Source organism: Poeciliopsis prolifica, unplaced genomic scaffold (genome assembly GCF_027474105.1).
Source record: "Poeciliopsis prolifica strain line A6 unplaced genomic scaffold, Auburn_PproV2 SCAFFOLD013, whole genome shotgun sequence".
Taxonomy (NCBI): domain Eukaryota; kingdom Metazoa; phylum Chordata; class Actinopteri; order Cyprinodontiformes; family Poeciliidae; genus Poeciliopsis; species Poeciliopsis prolifica.
The window spans coordinates 2,970,771-2,994,474 of NW_026562388.1; the positions used below are offsets into that span (position 1 = coordinate 2,970,771).

The 23,704-nt window shown below is 39.8% G+C and overlaps 1 protein-coding gene across 2 annotated transcripts in view; it reads right to left on the reverse strand.

Annotated features, from left to right (window-relative positions):
* ppp2r3a (protein phosphatase 2, regulatory subunit B'', alpha) overlaps positions 1 to 23,462 on the reverse strand; it is a 62,166-nt gene extending 38,704 nt beyond the window's left edge. The window contains exon 1 of one of the 2 annotated variants that reach the window (XM_055038223.1): positions 23,266 to 23,453. The gene's annotated coding sequence lies outside the window, so the exon portion shown is untranslated. Of the gene's footprint in view, positions 1 to 23,265 lie in introns of both variants that reach the window. The other variant, XM_055038224.1, reaches the window with a different exon arrangement.
* Positions 23,463 to 23,704: the final 242 nt, after the last annotated feature.

Genomic DNA, 23,704 nt, shown 5'->3' on the forward strand with positions numbered 1-23,704 from the left:
TAGCATTCCTATTACTCTGTGTGATTTAATGACTAAAAACGATCTCACAGTCTCAACAAAACTCCTAAAACAACTTCTTTGTAGAGCAATAACAGTCCTACTAAGCAGTGCAGACATGACACTTTGTGCTGCGAGCTGTCACTTTAAGCCCTGTTAGGGGGTATTTACAGCCCGACGTACAAACAAGACCATAAAACTGGACCCGCTTCACCTCCCCCTCACCTCTTCCTGCTTCTTTCTATTAAACCTGTGGTTGAGCAAAACCTCAACAGACAGAAAGAAACAAATTAGTGGATGTTGTGGGACCAATAAAGCCACCAAGTGAAAATACAACAAATATTAAACAGCTTGCGGGATCAGTAACAGCTACGGATGAAGGCACAATACGAGCGCTGGAGTGTTTATGTAAAGATGATCAAATTAACTCAAGTTATAAACGTAGAACTACAAACACTTATAAAAAAAGTCAGACTCAAATACACATGCACGCCACATCCTCTGTTACTGGGCTATTTTCTTCTCTGCTGTTTAGCGTCTATTCTTGGAGTCGTGTTTGTCTGCTCACGGTCAAATGTCCAACTGTCTTTTCATCTGGAGAGTGTGCATGTTTACCGAGTCGCTCTCTGTCCATGAGAGTGCTGCACAGATACTGAGGCCACGTTAACACCCACTGCCCCGCATTACTCACACACTTCCCTTGTCCTAAATCCCAATCAGTTGCTTCTCTTTTTACCCCAATCCCGTTGTCTTTCATTGAGAAATCCCTCCATTTTTTTTTTATTCTTGAGGACTCTCCTCGCCTTTTTTCTTTTATCTGTGTTCTTTTCACCGAGATCTCATTGGTTCTACCGGCTCTCAGTTTGCTTAATGAGAAACGTAACAGTGTCTTCCCGCTTGTGACCTGTCCTCCTGCCTTGCTGCCGCTGGGAACTTGCTTCACATTTCATCACTTTCAGGCATTAATATACACAGCAAGATTTCTTATTCACTCACACCTAAATGTCAATTAGCCACATGAAACTTTTGTGTTTTGTTCAATTGATTTCCTCTGACTTCCTGTTGACAGCTGTTTGCTTTGGTCTATTTGTCCCTTTGTCAATTTGTCCACACTTTTATACCCACATGGTCCAAACACACCTATTTTGGACTCATAAACAAACATTTCATATCATTATACTTGACAAACAGCATCTTGCAAAAGGTACTTACAATAAAACTCTGCATATTTCATAAATATTTTATGTGCTGTTACCCGACACAATCATTGTCATTTCACTTGTACATAAATATGCGACTATATTAATTCATTTAACTAGTATTTTGAGCAAATGCAGTCTGTCTTGGTGAATTATTTTGAAAGTACGACTCCAGTGCTCATGCATTTTCCGTTAGAGCTGCAAAAATAGGCTTGGCTTTAATTTTGACGGACATTGATGTGGACAGTGATGCAAAGGTGCTGCATCCGGCGCCATCTTTGGCAGCCATGCGGAGGCATCGTAAATGCTCTTTCTGACTACAATCGGTGTGTATTTACTGCGGAGTAGAGCGGAGATACCAGCAGTGTAAATCGGGGGTTATGGATTTCTTAAATACTTAACTGTGAGTCTTTGTGCAGTTCCACAAATACTATTTACTAACTTCATGACCCGTAAATGCATTTGGAGGTCAGCCAGATAAGGCCTAAAAAACACACTGAAATTTGTGGTTATGATAAAGTCTGCAAATTGCCACCTCCTATTTGCACATATGATTTGGTTGTTTATTGGTTCCTTATTATTTTAAATTCTCAAGTGTACGGCTCATGGCAGCCTCAAAGTGATAACGTATAATGGTATGGCAAACAGCAAAACAATCATCGTCTGTTTGAGTGTATATTTTGTTAATCAAAGTATATTTAGCAGACATGTCTGCTCATCTGCAGAATGCCTCTAATGAGTCTTTTAAGTGTCTAGCACCTTAATTGGCTGCTCTTGCATAAACGATAGAGAGCCCATTATTTTACTCGCGATGAATCACCTCTTCACCGGTAAAAATCATAAAAACAAGATGATGATGATGGTTGTACCAGAGTAAAAAAATGAAGAAGAAACAAAAGCATAATATCACAATAAAAAAAAAACATGTTCATTTAAATGAGTCAGAAAACTGGGTTTGGTTGCGCCAATTATTCTGAGTAAACAAAAGAAGCCAAGGAGAGGCTGGTCTGTCTTCCAAACATAGCTGCAGGCTACGGTTACATGTATCGACAGCATGCGGGTGAACATCTGTTCATAATATGGCAGCAAAATGGCAGAAATTTACTTCATGAGCTGTCTTGAGAGTTACTTAACAGATCCGAATGACGTAAAAGCCAGGATTTAGGAGAAAGCACACGAGGGAGGCGCTGCCTGGCTGCGTTGTCATTAAGTAAGAACACATTGTCGAGACAGCATGCTGAGACCAAAGGCGAGGTGATCTCAGGTGAAGCTGAAGTGTCTCTTCTGGTGCAACACAAGCCACCACAGACACATGGGGTTCTCATTTGTCTCGGTCACCTTTGAGGCTGAAGAAAACAACACAATCAGGGGTAGGAAGACAATGGCTGCAGCTTGTATGAGTCACCATGTCACACAAACACACATGCACACACACACTCGCCTGGATTGGGCTTAGAAAAGAACATTCACTCATTACAGCAGCAGTTGAAAGCCGATGGAGCAACGCTTTGCAGTTTCTGTGGCTCTTACTTGCTGCAGGCCTGAAACATCCTGCTGACTACCGATGCACAGACACTCTGACCGATAGCGGAGCGAGATGCACGCACACAGCGCAGCTCTGTCCATTTCAGAAAGTGACTGTAGAAAAAAAAAAAAAAAAGAAAAAAACATAGCCCGAAGCTTTAACGCACACAAGTTTACACAGCACCTCCTGAGAGAGGAGAAAAACTGCTTAAGACGATGGGATTTCAAAACAAACAAACTGCAGGCGAAAACTGAAGCCAAGCAGAGTTACTAGCTTCATTTTAAAAACAAAGTGAGACTGAGCATCGGGCCTTCAATTTTGGCTTTTCATGCATGGAGATGCATCCAGCTGCAGAAAGGATGCAAGTGACCTTCTGAAGCATCGCTGAAATAACCGAGGAAGGCACAACGGGAGGCATTTCCTGCCATGCAGAGACCTCTGAATGTGGGAGGCGATTTTTATTTGAACTCATGTAACCCTCTTGTCTTTATCATCCTAAGACTAGCAGGCTCTCCAACTGGACTGTCAACGCTGCTCTGCTCAAAAGGCTGTGGATAATCCCTGTTATCAAACCATAATTTTCTAATTATCTTAATAACTTACTGACCTACTTCCAACGCTGAGAGCGGGCCGTTAACTAAAGTGCATACAGCGTGTGCCCAGTTGTGCTAAAAACTGAACAACAGAACAGACAGTTTTAATGAAACAGCAATATTACCAATCCCAAAAGGTAAATGCTTAAATATTCTCACGTACTACTCAATCGAATATTTGTACAAATTTGTTTTCTATATACTTAGAAATCCCAAATTACTATGTTTAACATTGATGTAACACATAAATAACATGAGAGAGTGAAACATATTACTTCCAACCTTTCAAATGAGCTCATTGATTCACTCGGCTTTCTTTTTTATGAACTGGCATCCACAAAATGTATTAGTTTCTTTATCTCCTCGCAAGCAGAATCCTCCGAGGCAGCAAGTACTGCCTCACAACTGGGATTAAAGAGTTGCTTTGTTCATACCTCCTGAAAATCTGTTACTTAGAAAAATGAGAGTTATATGTTCAATAGCATGTTAATAATTTGACAAAAGAACCAGATGATAATTCTGTCATGTGCGACAAAAGCAAGCGAGTTATTAAATGCAGGTTACTGAGATCTGTTCTGCATGAAGATTAGAGGTCCATGAATCCATCCATCCATCCATGGGGTGCAGAGGGTTCTAGCTAACTCCAGCGACCAATGAATAAGAGGCAGGGTCCCCCCTTGACAGCCTTCTAACTGGCTAAGCATTAGGGACATACAATGTTGGAAACAAGAATACTCAATAGATTAATTAAAAATCACCATAAGTTATCCTGCACCATCTTGTTCTTAATTAATCTACACCGATTGTATTTATTTTTTATTTTTTGTAAATGTTGCAATTATGATTTTGTCTGCATTTGAGAGTGATTCAGTTGTCATATCTGCCTATTTTCTTAATTTCTCCTCCTTATCTGATCTTCCATCCCTCTGTGTTTCTGGCACTTTGGGCAACATCATTAGAGTCCGGTGTGACCATCTGCCACTGGGGGGACTCTGTGTCCAGCTGGCTGAATATGACATGCCAGTTCATAACACTCTGCATATTAGTCAACAACTATTGCACTCCGGTCTTCTGCGATACAAATATTGCACACGCTGATACCTGGAAGACGATATATTCGCGGCATTCTTGGAAAAGATATTCCTATCAAATACCGATATTGCAGTGATGCTTGCATCTTGATGTAACCTGCTGTACTGCAGTTATGATGGAAAAAGCAAGAACATTTCTTGTATCTGTGTTTTGAAGCTGGTTGTTTCTAAACAAAAAACATGCTTAATTGTGAGGTAAAAAAAAAGAAAAAAACATTTTCTAAAACCATGAACCAAATCTTCAAAAATGTAGCTTAATACATAAATTATATACTAAATCAAAATATTGTGACACATGAAATCTACCAAAAATAAGGTGGGTAGCATTGTATCCTATTTCCTTGAAGTATTAATCATTTTAGTCCACAAGCTCTTGAAGTCCTCTAACAGTATGATAGTAAATACTGCCTTAACTGATTATAAATGTTTCTACGGCTTGTCGTTCAGAAGATGGCACAGCATTCAGTAAGCATAGCTTCCACTAAGCTGAGCAATGCTCATTCAAAAGTGAAATGTTTTTTTTCAGTGTTCAGCTTTTTAAAAACCAACCACTTAAATTCTGAAACGCTGCTCCATTAAAGTATTCAAAATATATTCCTATAATATAACATAATCCAAGGTCAGCGACTCCTCTGTCATTGCTACCTTATTAATATGCATGAACCTGACAGCCTACGTTTTACTACTGCAAAGAGTTAGAGCCTGAACTCTCACTGCTCATATGCACGGCTGCACGTGTGTGCACGTTCCTGTAAAAGTTCAGAAGGTGGTACAGTCTATATTTCTGGTAGGTGCATGACTGTCTTTCCCAATAAGCGTAAATGTGGCTGTGAGGCCATGTTTCCACATAACATGAACAGACAGTTCTATGTTTCCAAATCTCCAGATGGAAGTTCCTGGGGGAAGGCAGACACACAGTCATCCTGACGGTCTCTTGCCAAGTCCCCGCCACACATCTATTTGCTGTTCACACACGCACCGTGAAGAAGTAAATGCAGACAGTTTGGCACTAACATTTTGAGTAAGGAAATGTCCATACGTCTTAAAGGGTTTACCAGAACAAAAAAATAAGTGTGGATAAATGTGCTTGAATTGAAGTAAAAATAATAAGATTCAATGTGAGATTAAGAGTCACCGTCACTCTAACAACTGTGTACACTTTACCTACCACTACAAACACACGTTTTTGATTTAATGTGGCCCCTCCTGCAGCAGTAACAGTGCGACTCTTTGGGTCTTTGAAGCTCTGAGCCACTATACCTCTGGGAGACTCTGGATTCAGTCCTGGCCCTGACTCCTTCCCTCAGTCTGCAACTAATGAGCAGTTTTCCAAAAAGCTTTATTATAAAGTCAGAGCGGGGAGTGTTGGTAGTTCTAATGATTGCTACAAAAAGTCCTGGGCCTCAACGTCAGCTTAAGTCTGGTGATTTCATCGACTTTTGGGAAATTTCTGGTCTCCTAAAACCATCCAAGTTTTTTTTCTCAAGACTGCCCAGAATTTCGGATCCCTCTCTGTCCTGCTACCTTTTAGAATAAGGCAGAGGAGCCTTAAGTTTTTAGAGAGAAACTTTGCATTTTAGAATATATTTCACTTTACACATCTGAAGTCTGATTAGTCCCAGTGTTTCAATAACATACCATAAATGTTTTAGATTCAGAGGAAGAAGAAGATGGATAATGTGCCAAGGGCAACACTGTCATCCTGAGGTGTGCAATATATGTATATATATATATATATATATATATATATATATATATATATATATATATATATATATATATATAAGTGCTGGCACCAGTGGGGGAAAAAGCAGCTTGCATTACCCTGATTCATCCTAAATGATGGATGCCTTACATACCTTCCCTTAGAGTCATAATTGTTCTTTAAAACCCATTGCTTTCATGGAAGATGAACCTTAAAACCAAAATTATCTCGTCATTTCAATCCCCCCTCCTTCTATCACTACATATAAAGAAGGTCATTTATTTTTAAGGATATTTAGCAAAAATTGACCTTGTTGCCACCAGAGAGCACATCATATCCTCATGAGCAGATATCAGCACTCTTCAGACTGCAAGTTGTTCCTGAGGGAAGAAGTCTTAAATCTAACTACTTTCAATATTATATCGATCAAGTTATTTTACAGGAAGCTGCCTATTTTGGAACATATTGAGATAATCTGGGCTGCGAAAGAGGGAGAGAGAGCAGGAGTTTAGTAGACGTACGATGGACATTTTCAAACATGTCACAACCTTTTTTATTTATGTAGATCAGAAAAACATGAAATCACAAGTCTTATCTATTTACACTGCTTGATTGGTTGAAGGATACAGTTTAATAAGGCTGTCAATGTTTACTCTAAACTTCAAACTTTTAAGTTTAAAGTTCCTGTTACGAGTACGACTTCTCTCATCAACTTTGAACTAAAACCTATTTTTGGCTGCATTCTAAATAAAACATACATATATAACGCTAAAAAGTATACATATTTTGCAAAATGCATCACAAAGCTCTTTGTATATCTCTATATATAAGACCCTGCTTGAGCAGTTTGCAGCCTGCAGGCAAATGTGACATGCAGCGGTGTCACAGCTGCACATTTCTCTACCTAGGGCTGAAAATACCCCTAAAAAAAGAAAAGAAGTTCTTCTGAGTTGCAGAGTGATAAAAAAGCCTGTCTTTGTTTTATCACATACCACAAGTTTATTCTGTAAAAAAAAAAAATAGAAGAAGAAAGAAAGGCTGAGAAGGCATGGAGGGAACTCTGGGAAATAAATAATTTACAGAACATTTCTTTCGGCAAGCAGAGAAATGACGTCAGAAGCTGATCAGTGAGAAATGCCGGGATGAAAAGCTATCTAGAAATGCTTTGAGTGTTTCTTGGCTCTAACCCTGCAGTGTATTGTAAGGAATCGTTTATATGTACACATGCTTGTATGTAAAGTGACTGAACTTCAGGGCATGTCAACACAAACATATCTTCTTCTGTAGTGTCTGACTTTTTGATAAGAAAAAAACAAACATCTATTTTAGCTTTGCTTAAATTGTAATTATTGACGTCTTTAACAATCTGCAGACATATTGCAGTACAGCGCATGCATGAACGTGGGCATTTTGGGCATGTAACCAAAAAAGTTATCAACAACAACAAAAGCGACTCCGATGGGTTCCCATGAGCGCTCTGCCCACACAGTCTGCCACTGGATGGAGTTGCTATCTGTTGTGAAACTCTACACAATGCCCCTACAAATAAACCAGTAAATTGCTGCTGAATCACAACGTTGCCATGATAAAATTACAGGGTAATCATAGGCCACATCAACATGAAGTTCAACGTTTCTTAAACGATTGCTTTTTAGACGGTTTTAGTCTTTAATTAGGATGCGGAAAAAAGTGCTGGTTTGTGTAAACACGGCATTTGGAGTGTAATACTAGCATTGTAATTGCAGAACAATTTTGTAGATTTTTGTCAGCTCTAAGAATAACTGCAACGCCGAGAATTTGACTGCTGTCTAGAAAAACCATTTAGAGGCAATCAACGTGACTCAGTTGATTAGTGCTATTCAGTATTTTCACGGAGTCAGATTTCCAGAGTTACTGTGCACATTACTACTGTTACTTACAGTAACTGAGGCCAGGCGGGAATCCAGACCTATTAGCGTGGGCAGAGGAGACAATCAAAAAAGTTCAGCAGGAAACTCATAAAAGGACTCAGTAATCTGAGACTAAACCAATGAAGATCTTTTCAAGTTGCTGTTTTTTTTTAGCAATAAACTCTCTACGCCTTTCTATTCCTCCCTCATGACTCAGCAAGCAGACACAGTTTGGTGCACGAGCAGGAAATTTACTAAAACTTCTACTGCTCATTAACGGACAGAATGCGCGTAGCGATGGGGAACGAACAGCATGACGCCGGCTGACCATAGAGGATAGAATGATCGATGGGAATTTGGCATCGTCCAACCAAGAAGAAGGAGAAAAAAAAAGAAAAGAAAGAAAGAACAAAGCTGACATTACAGGCTGAAAGAAAAGACAGGCTGTGAAGAAAAGCCTGGCAGATTTGGTTCGCAGGTGATCTGACCCCAGCTGAAGCCTTTGATTCTCTTCAGTTCAAACACATAGCAGGAGAATCACCTCACTGATGAAAGAAAGTCAGCGATATCAAGCTACAACATCTTGGATTTCCCAGGCGGGGAGGATTTGACATGCACATCGTCAGCTCCAGCAGCAAAAAAATGTTTAAAAAAAATGGTAACACATTAAAGCGCGTTGACCAATATCAGAAAACGCCCCGTGGTCATTTCAGTTTGCTCCGGGTTTCTCTTCAGTACATAAACAAAGATGGATCCACACAAAAGCAGATATAGCTGCAGCTCCTGCAAAGCTTAGAAGAAAGACAATCAAAACCTCCCCCCGCCTCGAGGGGCCCTAACCGACCAGCCAGATGAGGCAAAGAAAGACAAAATCTGCTGTCAGGATTCTGTGAGCAGATCACAAGATAGATAAGAAGAAATGCAGCACCTTGCAAAGCTAGTCAAACACCTTGAGATTTTACAGATTTTGTGATGATACATTCAAAAACTCCAGCATATTGCACTGGGATTTGAGACGGCAGACCAACACAAAGCATTGCATAGAAGGATTTTCACTTTTGTTTTACAGATAAAATCCAAAAGTTGTGGCAACAGCACCAAACACATTGATGGCAACAAAAGTATGATTTAGATAAACGCATTCTGGTGCATGAAAATGACCCAGTCAAAGTCCAGACCTACATTATTTTGGGAGTCTGTGGCAAAACTTTTTAAGCAATTACACACTTCAAATTTGAGTTCATGCAAAGTATGAAAAAAATTATACTTTTACAAAAAACAGGAGGAAAAAATTACAGTGAGACTGAAGAGAAGAAAGAACAACAACATAAAAGTCTGGCAAAACGGCACATGCCAACCTCCTTTTTTTACCTTTTAGCTTGCATCAAAAACATCAAAACAAGTAAAACAACGGCAGTGAGAAGATATAAAACACAGTCTCAAACTGTAATTTCTTAAAATGTCACGATTAATCTAAGCAGCTGGAGTTGAGTAAATAACCACATTTCCTGCATTTCAAGAAAAAACATCCGGCAGGAAACAAAAAGGCAACAAATATCTGGTCACTACTACACAACGTAACCACAGAGCTGCTCCAAGCAAGCTCTTTCTTGAACAAAGAAAAAGAGCCTTATTTAAGGATTTCACAGTTCTCAGCAGGCTGCGTGGCTCTACTTTAACTACCAGCTCAAGTTACCTTTATCTGTCTGGTGTCTGTGCATGACTGGGGGATCCAGCGATGTCTGTAACCATGGAAACCGCAAGGACATGGGACTGACAAACACAGGAAGTGCTGACATATTGTGCAGATGCCACAGACATTAAGGCTTCCTCCACACCCATCAGAAGAAAACCTCACAATCAAAGTGAGGAAAAAAGTCTCGCCTTTGATATCCTTGAGCGTCCGCTGGGGGGGTTTGTCTCTCTGTTCTATTGTTATTCAAAATAAATATTCAAACTTTTAGATTTACCTTAGGAGGAGTCATGAGCTCACTCGCAATATGAGAGATGTGCGTGGCGTCCAGATCGTCAGAAAACTCCACCACAGTTTTCTGATGCTGCCAGAGAGAAAATTGATCCGTTTTGTTTCTTTCTGTGCCCAGCCTTTTTCTCGTATCTCTAAAATCAATAGCCTCCACGAAACGAATAAGATGTGAACTCACAGTCTTTGTGGAAGCATTCCAGGTTAAAAGAAATTACTTCTGAGAAAATGATTGAAAGTGTGTACAGTTCGCCTACACGCTTTTCCTCCAGTTCTAAAGTTAGCAGCACAGCGCTCTAAGGACTGGAGAGAATGGTTTTTGGCATCCATTTGAATTGTAGGAATGCATAATCTCAGGGCAAATATTCATAAAATCCACCGCTAACTAAGAAATGCAAGAAAAAACTGAAAAAGGGATAAAAAAAAAGAAAAGAAAAATTGAAGGAAATCGGCTGGCCGATAAATCAGTGCACCCCTAGGCCAAACATCTCAGTACACATGAACAGAACCATGTTGCATTGATACAGTAATTCATACATAAGGAGCCCCAACCAACTGCATGTAGCTTACAGTTTATGGACACTCTCTCTCTCTATTAAAAACCTTTTACTTAACTGGTCTTCTGTTATTTTCCAATTTTTTCTTGAAGCTCAATTTCAGATTTTGAATGAACTACTTTGTCAATTAGTCTACTTCATTTAGTTCTATCTATAGCGTGTGTAATTTTAGGAGATAGTCCTAAAATTACCCTCCTGTTATTGTAACAGAATTAATAAAAAGAAACACAGAGTTAACGAGGTGCTGGTAACAAAGACATGTTCACTCAAGCTCAAATTAGCCTTTGTGGGTATAAAGATCATTTGGATTAGATGTGCTTGGCTGAGCAGAGAACCCCTAATGAGACAACAACAAAGAAAGAATCAAAAGATACAAATGAGCCTTTTTACAAACTACAGATGGTGACAAATGCAATAGTTACTGATCCTATTTATTTTAATTGAAAAAAGAATGATCTACAAAAATGAGAGCAAGAGTGCATCTTAATTAGACCTTAATGTTTCCATGTTTGGGGAAAAAGTCAAGGAGTAAAATAAATATGCTAAAATCTTGTCTTTTGCTTTTAATGGTTTTCTAAACTGTTTTGATTGTTTGTTTATTTTGCTGTTAAAAAAAAATAAAAGCCTCAACAAGAGCCAATTGAAGAAATATTTATTGGCGTAGAAATTAACCTTTATGCACGTAGTGGCTGCGAGTTCGGTCATCGTAAAGCCACTATATTGTTCAATGAGCTTCAGTTTTCTCTCCTTTGTTGATGTTCTTTAGCTGAGCTCTGTTCCACAATATGCTCTTGTGCATCTCTTTGTGAATTAAAGAATTACTTCCAAAAATCCACACAAAGTCTGACGAACGATAAACTTTACTTTGAGAGGTTGATACAAAGTATTCCTTAATCTTGCACAGCATTAAGGAACGGTCAAAAAACTGTGTTCAGCTATTGAAACACAACATAACATATTCCAATTTCTTTCTGCTCTAACGTAACACAGCACTTTTTTACGTTTTTAATTATGTCCATTAGGTGGCGCTTTTCTACAAAAATATAATAAAATGGGAACTTAGTATTAAGAAAATATCTAGCTATGAAAAAAGGCATTCACAGTAATAATGTCACAAACTGACGTTTTTGGCTCTTACAATACAATTCCAACTTTTATGGCATCGCAATAGCCTGACAACTCACAATTTGTTCAGTAATAGTTTAACAAAAATATCCGATCCGACTTTTTTTAGTCAAGATGGTGCATAAGATTAAAAAAAAATCTCCAAAGCTTACTGGAAGAGAACGTTTAGCAAAAGAACTGCAGTGTAATAAACTATTAAATGGAGCACTGGTCATCTGCCATTCTTGTTTTGTCTGTTGTTTACATTTGACTGTTCAGCTTCCTGCCTCCTGTGGTGCAGAATTGTGTTTTTGTCACAGAGACGGATGCAATGCGACATGAGAGTTCAGACTGAGGACACTTCAAAAAGCATTGCATACATATACCACAAATGAAACTAACCTGTATCTGACCATTGAAAAAATTCTGAAATTGATATATATCAAAATATTTTTTTTCTAGCATCATTAGGGTATGTCAATAGACTATGTCAACCAGCATCCGTGGCTTTCAACAGTCCTCAGACCTAAACTATCCCTAAACCTTTTCATTTTTTTTTTACTTTTTCAAACTACCTCAGATAGCATTGCTCTGCTGAGATACAAAATGATTTTGAAGCTTTCTCCAAAGAAAGTTGGACTCGATACGCTGATAATGATCAAAATGATCCAAAGAGTTTTTGTCCACAGTGGAAGGAAGAAAGCATGGATGGAGCATTAAACTGCACTGAAGTTCACACACATGCACAGCCACTAGTGGTCAGACTGGAAGGCATGAGGGAAGCTGGAGTGTGCTTGCTTCTGACCAGTTCATCGTATACTGCCTGCCAACAGTCCACCGCACACACATATTTAAACACACACCACTGCTTCGTCCATCCACAGCCGAGCGGAGCGCGTCCGCTTCTGTGTCTGTCTACGTGTTCCTCTGCAAAACGTGACCTTGGGTTTTGGGCTTGAATATCAGCGCACGCCGCTGGCTCCGCAGTCGGGCTACACCGTCCTCTAAGTGTGCATGAGCAACAGAGCGGGGGAGCTGCAGAGCAAACAATGACAGGCCTGCCTCAGCCTGAGTTTAGTGACCGAGATAAAGGCTGTCATTCCTCTCGCAACACCAGCCCACTTCCGGCTTCCTCCAGCCAGAACGAGGAAGAGATGCACTTAAGCCTTGACAGTGTCAAAGCAATCTTATCTCGCGAATGACGCTCCTTAAATGGATTAGGATTAAAGTGAGAGGAGAAAAACAAGGAAGGGCAAACGAGTACAACTGGGTCATTTTCACTCCCCTAGAGAGAGATTGCTACTTCCCTCCTCCACCTCTTCCTGCCCAACTCACATTTTAATTTACTAACAGCTCTGTAATAGCTCTACTCTGCCCTGATGTACAGACTGGCACAGCAAATAGAGGCAAAGACTCTTTGCTCGTCTCCCAAGAAGAACAGACGATATTTAGACTCAACGTCTACTGCCAAATGGGTGGATTTATCCAAATCTCTTGTATTTTACTCTCTTCTCATTGTGCAACATACTGCATTTCCTTTACGTTTCATCAAGCTCAGTCTTCCAATTTTCCATCCTTCGGTCTGTCTTCCTCAGTCTGTGGTCAACTGTGAGACGCATGGTCTGCCCACACTGACAAATAAAAGGGAATCATTTACCCCAGGCATGTTGTTAGTTGATATGTTGTGCAGTTATGGATGTTGCAGGCTTGAACATCTTACACGCAAAGCAGCCAATGGCGCCCACTGTCAGCCAATGATGTCACATCTTCGTCTCATGACCTCTCATGAAAAGTATCCTTCGCTTGGCCGGATACCTTTCCAAATTCCAAGCAAGAAGGCCTAACCTATAAAGCTGACACCATGACAGATTTGTGCTGATATTGGAAACCATGGCTAGATACATTTCAAAAGTATGTGACCCCAAGCATAATTGTAAAAAAGTGAAAGTGAAATTCAGGAGCTCAATCAGGAATTTACATATATGCATTTTAAAAAAAACATATTTCCAACCCCAACTGCAACCCCTAATCAAGTGTTTCTGCTGCTTTAACCAAACCAAACAGTGCTGAAAGTATCCCGTAACAGGGCAGCCATTATATTCCACAACTCAGGCCTATTGAGGTCTTCTCCAGGCTCTTAAAAGTGCCTTCCAGAGTACTTATTATGCTCACTGATCATTTTTCACGCATAAAGTAGCACATAAATGTAAAAAAAGAAAGTTGAGGTTCTTTGTATTTTTACTTCAACAAAAATCTGAAACCTATCCTGCAGGTACTGTTGCAAGTCTCTTCAAGGATGTCAGCTTGAACAATATAATTTTTATCCTTTTTTTACCTCAAGCTCAACCAAATTGGATTCAGGGTTTCTGTCTACAATCAATAAATCAGTCAATCAATCAATGTTCAAGGTCTGGACTTTGACTTTTTTTCCATACCATTCCACTGTCGCTCTGGTTGAAGTTGTTGTTCTGATGGGAGGTGAAACCCTGCCTCAGTCTCAAGTCTTTTGCATACTCTAACATGTTTTATTTCAGGCTGGGCCAACATTTAGCTCAATCCATCGGTTTCGACCAGCTCCCCCATGTGCCTGCTGAAGAGAGGCATCTCTACAGCATGATGCTACCACCACCATATTTGAAGTTTGGGATGTCTAAAGCTAGAATAAAGTTTGCAAAACTTCGTAGCTTACCTTCACACTGCGTTTTAAATTACACAGCTAGATTGCAAAGGGGTTCTAATAGAGCAATTCATTGGACTACCATCTGCAATTCCTATTAAATACATGGTGCTTTACTTTAATGTAAAACATTTTTACAAGGTACCATTACTTTTGATGGTAGCAACGACTGTGCTGTGGCATAACTTAGGTTGTCAAGATGCCATACATCTGCTTTCCAGACATTTAATCAAAGCCGAGTCCTGACTTGCAGAAACTAAGGGCTCCCTGCAGAACCACAGCCGCACTCTTAACTCCTATATTCTTGCAAATTCAATTTAACTCATTTTTTTATGCGGGACCCGGTTCATCTGGGTCCACAGCCACAGAAGAAAGAAATGATGAAAAGAGCAGATGGCGTAGAATTATCATAAAATGTAGCAATATAACATTTTTAGCCTCAGACTGATTCATGTCTGAAACCAGGACCAGAGTCCCTGAAGGTGGTGGTATTTCTTTCTCCCTTTTCTCTCTTTTTTCTTTCTGTCATGGCAAGTTCCCTGCCGTCGGAGGAATGCCTTGTTCTTATTCAGATGCGTGTGTACATGTGGGTATTTGTGAAAGTCTGAACAAAGAGGGCCAGTGTTGACAGCAGGGACACAATCAAGCACTCAATAGATAGCCATTAACTCATCACACACACACACACACACACACACACACACACACACACACACACACAAATTCCAGAGTCCGCAGTTGAGAAGCATTGACATTCAGACCCAAGCAGCCAATCAGCATGTTTCCCCACAGCCACAAAGGAACCAGTCAAAGAGCAGCAAGGAGGATGTTGGGATTTTTGTGAATCAAAGATTCTCATTCCAGTCTCAACAATCTTCCTCCTCCTTTTACTTTCTCCTAGTTCCGTTTTATTTTATTTTTTTACTTTTCCCAGGACGGATCTCCGAGTGGTTAAAGGTGGAGAGGCGAGGCCACTGGGTACAGTCCCCCTCCCACTCACTAATGTCTGAATCACCCTATTGTGGGTTGGGTTCAGCAGCAAACGCTTTTTCTTTCGATTTCAAAACTTAGTTCGAACTTTATTTTTACAAAAACCTGAATCTTATTCAGTTTCTGTTGTTGCTGGTTTGGCCTAGATGACAATGGACATCAGCTACGTGATGCAAAAACAAGCTAATTTGTGGGTTTTATAGTTTGTGACGATAGTTTTAGATCATATTGCAGTCAGAAAATTATTTATTGAAATGACTTTCCATAGGTGCAGATTCATGTCAACATATGTATCCACGCTATTTCTGCTACTTCTTGTTCAACAATGACTCCACAAATGAAGTGCTCCCTTGTCTTTTCTGTACATCTATGAGTGGCAAACTCAGAGATCAACAGTGGGCAAAAAATAAATGAATGAGAAGATGCTAAGCATTTAGCAAAAACAGAGCATGAAATGCAACTGAAACAACAAATAAAATTCAATTAAAAATGTTTCACCTTGTTAAAGCAGTGATTTATAATTGCATCTACTGTAGGCGTCAGTGGAATACAAAGTAAAATTTTTTTTTTTTCCTCCTAGAGAAAGAATATTTATTTGAATCTTTTATCATATTCCTTGGTGACTGTAGCCTGATTTATGCCAGCTAGCTTTGAAGTATTCCTTTTATCCTTGTCTGATCTGAATTTCTCCTCCTTCATTTTCCCTGAATTGCTCTTTCAAAATTCTAAAGAAATCCTAAAAACATCACAGACTCTGTGAAGGATTCAGGATAGGAGAGTTGTTTTTGTTTTGTTTGTTTTTTTGTTGTTGCTTTTTCTTTTTTGTCAGATTTATAAAGAGACTAAGTAAAAAGATTTGTAAATACGTTCGACAAAACCTGTAGAGTTTGTAGCCTTGACTTATTGAGACGCAGCTCCATGCACCCAAACCCTCCAACAAACACACACCAACTTCTCTATATCACACACACTTTCCCTGTCATGTCTTCATTTTTAGCAGTGGGCAGCATTACATGGAATATGAGTAGACCACCCACGGACACACACACGCGCGCAAACACACCCAGCATATGCTGCTGGAAAATGTGAATGGCTATGTGACTAAAAAGGCAGAAAAGTGCTAAATACAATAGCGCCTTGTGCTGCAGTGATGAGTTACACAATTTGGTGTGTCCATGAGTGTGCATGTTGCACATATGTGTCAACATGGGTGGGTGGGTGTCTGTGTTATTCCAATAAAAATAGGCGACCACATGCGGGTGCGGAGAGTATTAATCACACATTAAATCGATTGGAAAGCAAAATGTATGAGAAACCTCGACAGTCCATAATTTGCTCTGACTTTTCATGCTAGCAGGATAACCTGCTAGCATGAAAACACCCATCAACAAATACGCCCACGTTCAGACATTCAGCAGGGTGATAGCGCATAATCTCAGAACAATTATACAAATTTTAGGTCATCGGAAGAAGAAAAGTGCCTAAAATGTTGCATTTGCACTCTTTTAGCTCTTCGACAGACAGCAGTCGTTTAAATGTGAGGGGGGATTCCAGTTTTAAAATGATGCCTGTCCATGTCAGTTCAAAAAGAGTTGCCAACTCTGTTGCGTTCCTGTTACGTACTCTCTTTTATTGGCCCTCTCCTATTCATTAAACAACCGCAACTAATAAATGTATGTTACTATAAAAATATCTTATTCCTTTCTAATTTACTTCCAAGTGGACAGGCTCTCCTTTAATCTTCTAAAATGCCCTTTGCAGTATTTCTTCAGGCACTCAAGGTCTTTTTTTTTTTCTTTAAACAGGCTTTATTTTTATTTATTTTTAAACCTGTTCCTGCACTTCACCATGAGCTTTGTTTTCCCTTTTAGTTCTGACACACTGAAATTGAGGTGTTTGCACATTACATCAAAAGACATACCTGGTTTTTCTCACTGTCTGACATTAATTCAGACTAAAGTTTTTCTGTTTTGCAACTTTTAGAACTGGCAAAAATTATTTCTGTTTGCTAAATTGCAGAATAACGAGTGAGACATATTGTTTTAAGATTTTATTTACTGTATTGTTTCAATATTTCAAGACCCTTTTCTACAGCATAACTTGAACAATGGTTTGCTGGAGATTTGTCCCATTTCTCCTGAAATATGTGGTCTAACAGAGTCAAGTTTCACCACACGTTTGAGGGATACTTGTGTAAAATTTGTTTACACAAGTACCCCAAATCAATTTTAAGTTGCTGGGACCGCATAAATGCTGCTCATGTGACAGCATTTTCAATATTTGTTAGAAAAAGAAAGAAATAAAAAACACCAGCGGAGTGACAGACAAGATTCAAATACTTTCTAAGCTCTGTGAGTAAATGGTGACATGCGACTCGTTAGCTGCAAAACAATGCTAATGTCAGCATGTGCTTCCAGCACTGCAATGCTTAGACTTCTCACACTTGGGCAGATTATTCAAAATCTATTTTGAGATTAATTTTCTCTTCTTGTGAAAACAACAACAAAAAAATTATTCTTAGTTGCACTGAAGTTTGTTAAAATCTGATCCTGCTTCATTATGGTGAATCTTCCATTTCTGGCATGAATTATTGCAAATTTTGATATGTACCCCACAGAATATATATCTATTTTCAAACAAGACGTTAGTATGCAATTTGTGACTCCAGACCCAATCTCCATTCTCCATCTGTACTGAACCACCACAGCCATAGTGGTTACTGCCAGAGCTTCCAATTGAATATTTGCCAGAGGCATTCATACTGCGCCTTTCCACCTATGCTTGAAAAAGATGAAACCCAACTTAAAATCGCCTATGAATGGATGGCTTCACACACAAACACAAATACACACACACACACAAGCACTGACAAACTAAGAGCTTGGAGCCACAAGCACGTGTGAAAAGACGCACATGCTTGAGGAAATGCAAAAAAACCATGGCTCAGATTTATACAGCTCTGTAATGGAGTCCCACTCTGATGCCCAGCCACCCACCAATCCACCCACAGACAATCTTGTCATGCAGAGAAGCAAGACGAAGACTAAAATAAAATAATGTTTTTCACCGGAGCAATACTTGTAAGTGAAACAAAGCAGATACAAACAGAAATCCTCAATAAATATAAAGCCAGATCTGCCACTGATCAATTAAGGAAGGAGTACTTTCAAAGTGCATACAATTAACAATGTAAATCTGCTACTTTGTCCCCTGTGGGTTGCGGTTCTTGGATAAGTCACCACACAGTGTAAGATTTCACACCCTGAGGTAGATTGACATCATCTTGCACTTCAGCAAAACAGATTTCTCGCTTTCTCACACATTTGGATTCCCACCGTCATCACCATGTGTGTATGGTGTTAACAGACATACACACAAGCATATTCGAACTGATGAAATGGACCAAAAACACAGATAGATGTTATCTAATATTCACTCTCTTTCAATGTCCCTTCTTTAAGTCAGCATGTAAAAGTTTGGCTCCAAAGGCTTAATAAATAAACCCTAAACAGCGCTATGCAAAAGTATTTGTCTCTTCCAAAATTCCTCTGTTCTTTTCCTGCTTGTCACACAGAAATGTTTCAGGTCATCAAAGAAAATGCAGGGTTCAAATGATGATGTTGCACAAAATCCCAGACAGCAACTAGGGATGGTAGTGGAACGTTTATTTAATGAGGCGAGGGAAAAAATACAAAGCTGACGACATAACCTGGAAACGGGACACGCAAACCAACTTCTGGAGGACACAAGAGAGAAGTGGAGGAATAAATGGAGGAAAAAGTGAGGATTAATGGAATCTGAAGAGCTTTAATGATGAAGCGGTGGAAGTGACAAAGCAACCAGAAGAGCTAATGACTGGTGAGTGGATGCTGCTGGGAAAAGGAGCATCCAGAGGTAAATTAGGAAATGGGAAACAGCTGGAAAGGGGAGCAGAATAGCAAGCTAAGGGTAAGGTGACGAATCTACAAAGGAAAGGGAAAGAAAGGGAGAGAAAAAACTTGAACCTGATACTAAATAGAATAGAAAGAAACCCTAATCTAAAAAAAATAAATAAATCTGAAGCACAAACAATGAGCAAAGATGAACTAACACAAGAGATAAACTAAAAAAAGCCAAAAAATAACAGTGTGATGGTCTGGGGAGATTTTGCTGCTTCAGGACCTCAACAAAGTCCTGTAATTAATAGAAACCATGAATTCTGCTCTTCACCAAGAAATGCACTTCATTACATTACCTAGGTATGAATTTCAGTGATATGGTAGGACAATAATCTGAAGGACAGTGGCCCAGTCAAATTCCTTTCTTTAATCCAATCAAGATGCTTGGGGTGACCTTAAACAAGTCAGAAACTTTCCACTGTGGCTGAATTAACACATTTCCTTTGTCTTTTGTTACAGAAACCTGATGGCATTTGTTGCCACTTAAGAATGGCCCAACCAGCTCAGGAAGCAATGACATTTTTACACTAGGTCAGCATAAATCATTATTTTTGTCTGATAATTAAACAGGATCTGAAATATTGAGTGTGGCAAAAAAAAAATAAAAATAAACCAGAAGTGGTCTATACAACGCAACACTTTTTCACAACACTGTTCATCAAGCCAACATGCACATGTATTTTCAGGTCAGGATCTGTGCCTTTTAATAAATTTGTTTTGCATCTTGTTTACTTACTTACTTAACTAAAAATCGAGGATTTAGACATGAATAGCAGTACTTGCAGCAAATTCTAAATGGAAGCAAACATCATAACAGAGGGTCAACAAGTACCCTCTGTCCTCTGTACTTGTTGACAGTACATAGGGAAATAAGGCTGTACTGTTGTCAGCAGGTCAAAGCTTAATAAAATCAGAGATTGGAAATTGGCCCCATAGCTGGAAAACAGTTCATCTCTACATCCCAATGTGGTACATAATAGGATGGAACTTCACATTCTCAATCATAATTGGTACTTCCAGTGAACTGCTGCCTCAACAGGCAGCAACAGGTACTGCAATAACTAAATTATCATGTGGGGCTGGGTTTGTTAACAAAATGCTTCAAGGACTTGGTATTTCTTAAGATGCAAGTCTTGGGAGAAGTCTTGAAATAGTTGTTTTGATGTGTTATTTTTATCAGAACATTTGTTAAAATTAAATTAACTTATGTACTTTTGTACTTTGCTAATATGCTTATAAATCAAACTTTAATCCCTTAGAAACCAGGATAAGAAGGTTTAAAAAAAAGCTAGGTGTTGGGCTTAAACATGTTTTTTTTTCTTTTTTTGCCATTGCCATAACAAATGCAATTTTTTTGGTTTCCTCGGTGAAGTCCAAACAAAGAGCTGTTAAGACAATGATATGTCATTGCAATTACTCTGTTGCTTCCTGTTTTTATTCAGGAATAATACCACTAAAACAGAGACAGACATTACATCCAATGTTTTATCAAAAACATAAACCATGCATTTACTCCTGTCATAATCCTGCTTGTTTTATTGTTGTTGTTGTTTTCACATGACGCTTTGTTCCACAGCCACTGCAAGCTGCACATTCTTTCAAAGTGCAAGTTGTAATTTCCTGCAAGAAACAACAACCTGTGGGGTCTTTCAGGAAGACAGTCACTAATTAACTATGCATCAACAAGAAGGCAAAAACAATCATAAGGATATCTGTGGGTATCCATGTCAGATGAAAGAAGATGTCTAATGTGACACACAGGCTTGCACATACACATAGAAGCTTCCAGATTCCTCAAAGTACATGAAGAACACTCTTTGTGGCCCTGCAAAAGTCAGTGTGTCCAAATCGGCTCAAGTTTCAGCAGGCGAGTTCTTCCAATTCCTTCTTTCAGTCACTGACACACAAGCACACACACTTATTCAAGCATCCATCATCCTGACAAAATACACTGGACCTGCCGGGGAGTAACAATAAAGCACAGGTGAATTGTCTCTGTCTTCTGACCCATTTCCCTTTAACAAGAATAGAGTCCACACAACAAATATTTGTTAATACCGAATTGCCTTGTCAAGAGTTGTGGTTGGACTGATGCTGTAGAATGTGAACATCATAGGATTCCCTGACAATAAAAAGGCTGAAAAACATTATTTAACAATTGGTCACATAATGAAAAACAGGCTTTTCTGCTTCAGCTGTTTAGTTTTTGAATCAGTGCTGATGAATAGATAAAACTGGTCCAGAATGACATAAAAATGAGCCGGATTGCTGAGATGGGTGGACATGGAGGGAACGGACTCATAGTTTGAAAAAGGACAGCAGGTCTGTCGGAGTGTGTGCGTGTGTGTGTGTGTGTGGGGGGGTGTGTGTGTGTGCGTGTGTATGTGTGTGTCACATCTATTCTTGGAGAATTCCAAAGGGGAGACCCTGTGACTGACCCCCACCTTCCAGGACCTGACAGGATATCATCAAACAGCAGGCGCACTTACACCTGCGAATGTGTAGCACAAACGCTCACCTTATAGGAGGGTTGAAGGACACAAACGAGTTGCATTACAGCACTGCAAATGCAGCATTATTCAAAACAGTAGACAATTTTCTGATTTCTGCTTGGTTTTTGAAAATTTATATTTGTCTCTGCTACAGCTTTTTTCAGAGCCGTTCAACTCAAAGACTGCTGAAAAACTTAAAAATGCATTTATTAATGCAACCACAGAGCTTTTGAAATCTATACTGAACTCTAAACAAACAACCGATATGCTAAATTAACACATTACAGTTTGATTGATATTCACACTAAGCGGGCTGTCTGTTTAGCATACGGCTGCAAGCTAGCTGTCCAACAACATAGCCACCTAGTTATATCTGTGTGGAAAGAAAATAGCAACAAAAAAGGATAATATTCTCCAAAATTAGAGTTTGCAGCTGGGAGTGACTTCACACCTGAGAAGGGAGCATTTTAAATGCAAGTCAGGAAACAGTGGGATTTGTTAACCACTGTGGTGGCTAACTGTTGTTAGCAATGCAACCTGACAATAGCATATTTCTCTTACTTTTCTAATTTAAAACAATGGCAACATGTTTACCGCACTAAGCGTGTCTGGATTAAAGAGGTAAACCATCAGAAGTGCCAACAAATGGTTAATGTTGGCCACATTCACCACATTTTTATACACACACAGTCAACTTTTCTGATTGAAATTCCAACTTCTTAGGGCGTTTTTGAGAAAAAACGAGATTGCACCAAGATGTGAATTATTTTCCACAAAGTTATCACACCATGATAATCTCAAACCAGCCCCAAGCCTACTTTCATGTATAACTGTGGTAGGCTTGTGTCAGCCAGCTGATCAGCACTGTGCAAGGAGAAGTGAAGTGGAGTTAACCCTGTATTACTCAATGGGAAAAAGAAAAGCTAAAAAAAAAACTCCAGTTCCTACCACCACTCTCTCTCTGGCAATGCACGAAAAGGACTTTAAACTGCAGGAAGTAGCATGGTAGAATATCTGTGGTTATAAAACCACAAATATGTTTGTTTGGGGTTTTTTTTTTATACCGGTAACTGAGCCATGCTCACTGACAATCGATTTTCTTGACATCCGCTGAAAAAAACAATAATGTAAAAACGGCATCTCAGCTGATTTGCCTTTCCAGAATTAAGTTAGTTTCCCTCTTGAGCTTTGAGCACATTGCCCAGAACTACACCACTTGTTGTGAGAGGCATTCAGGTGCCTCGCTACAGGAGGCTTGGCGTAAGATATCTCAACTTCCTTTCACACAACTGGAGGTTCCCCCACTGATGTGAGAGGGCACGAGCGCCCGCGATATGCGCACGTACCTCTGAGCGCGCGAGGACCCAAACGTGTAAAAAAAAAAAAAAAAACGCCCAATTCATCCTGGAAATTTCACACGTAAAGCCCAACTGATGTTCCTCCAGGGCAACAACACAGCGAGACAAGCAGGCAAGTTTCCTTAAACAGAGAGCAGAGGAAGCGGTCACTCTGACACCATCGTCTTACCTTCCTTCTCCGCGGCTCAGCCGATTCCACCCCAAAAAAAAAACTCTTGTCACGACGAGGCTCCGCGCTGCCCGCAGAGTCAAACCAGCTGCGGCTCGGCAGCCCAGAGACGAGACGGAGCGGAGCGGAGGTTCGCGGGAGCTCCGTGTGCGTACGCGTCGCTGCGCGCGCGCGCGTGTGAGTGTATGTTTGTGTGTGCGCGTGTGACAGCTCATGGAGAGAATGAGCAGTGAGAGGAGAGAACTGGGGAACTTAGGGGGGAGTTCCCGTTAACAGACCGGCTGGGCGGGGGCTTCAGGAGACTGACGGCCCGGTCGGGGTTTTTTACGTCTTACAAATCGTTTGCGATGCTCCAAGTGCTACATTCACACGATAGACAGACAGACAGACAGACAGACAGACAGACAGACAGACAGCTTGTTGTGTTTTCATATGTCCC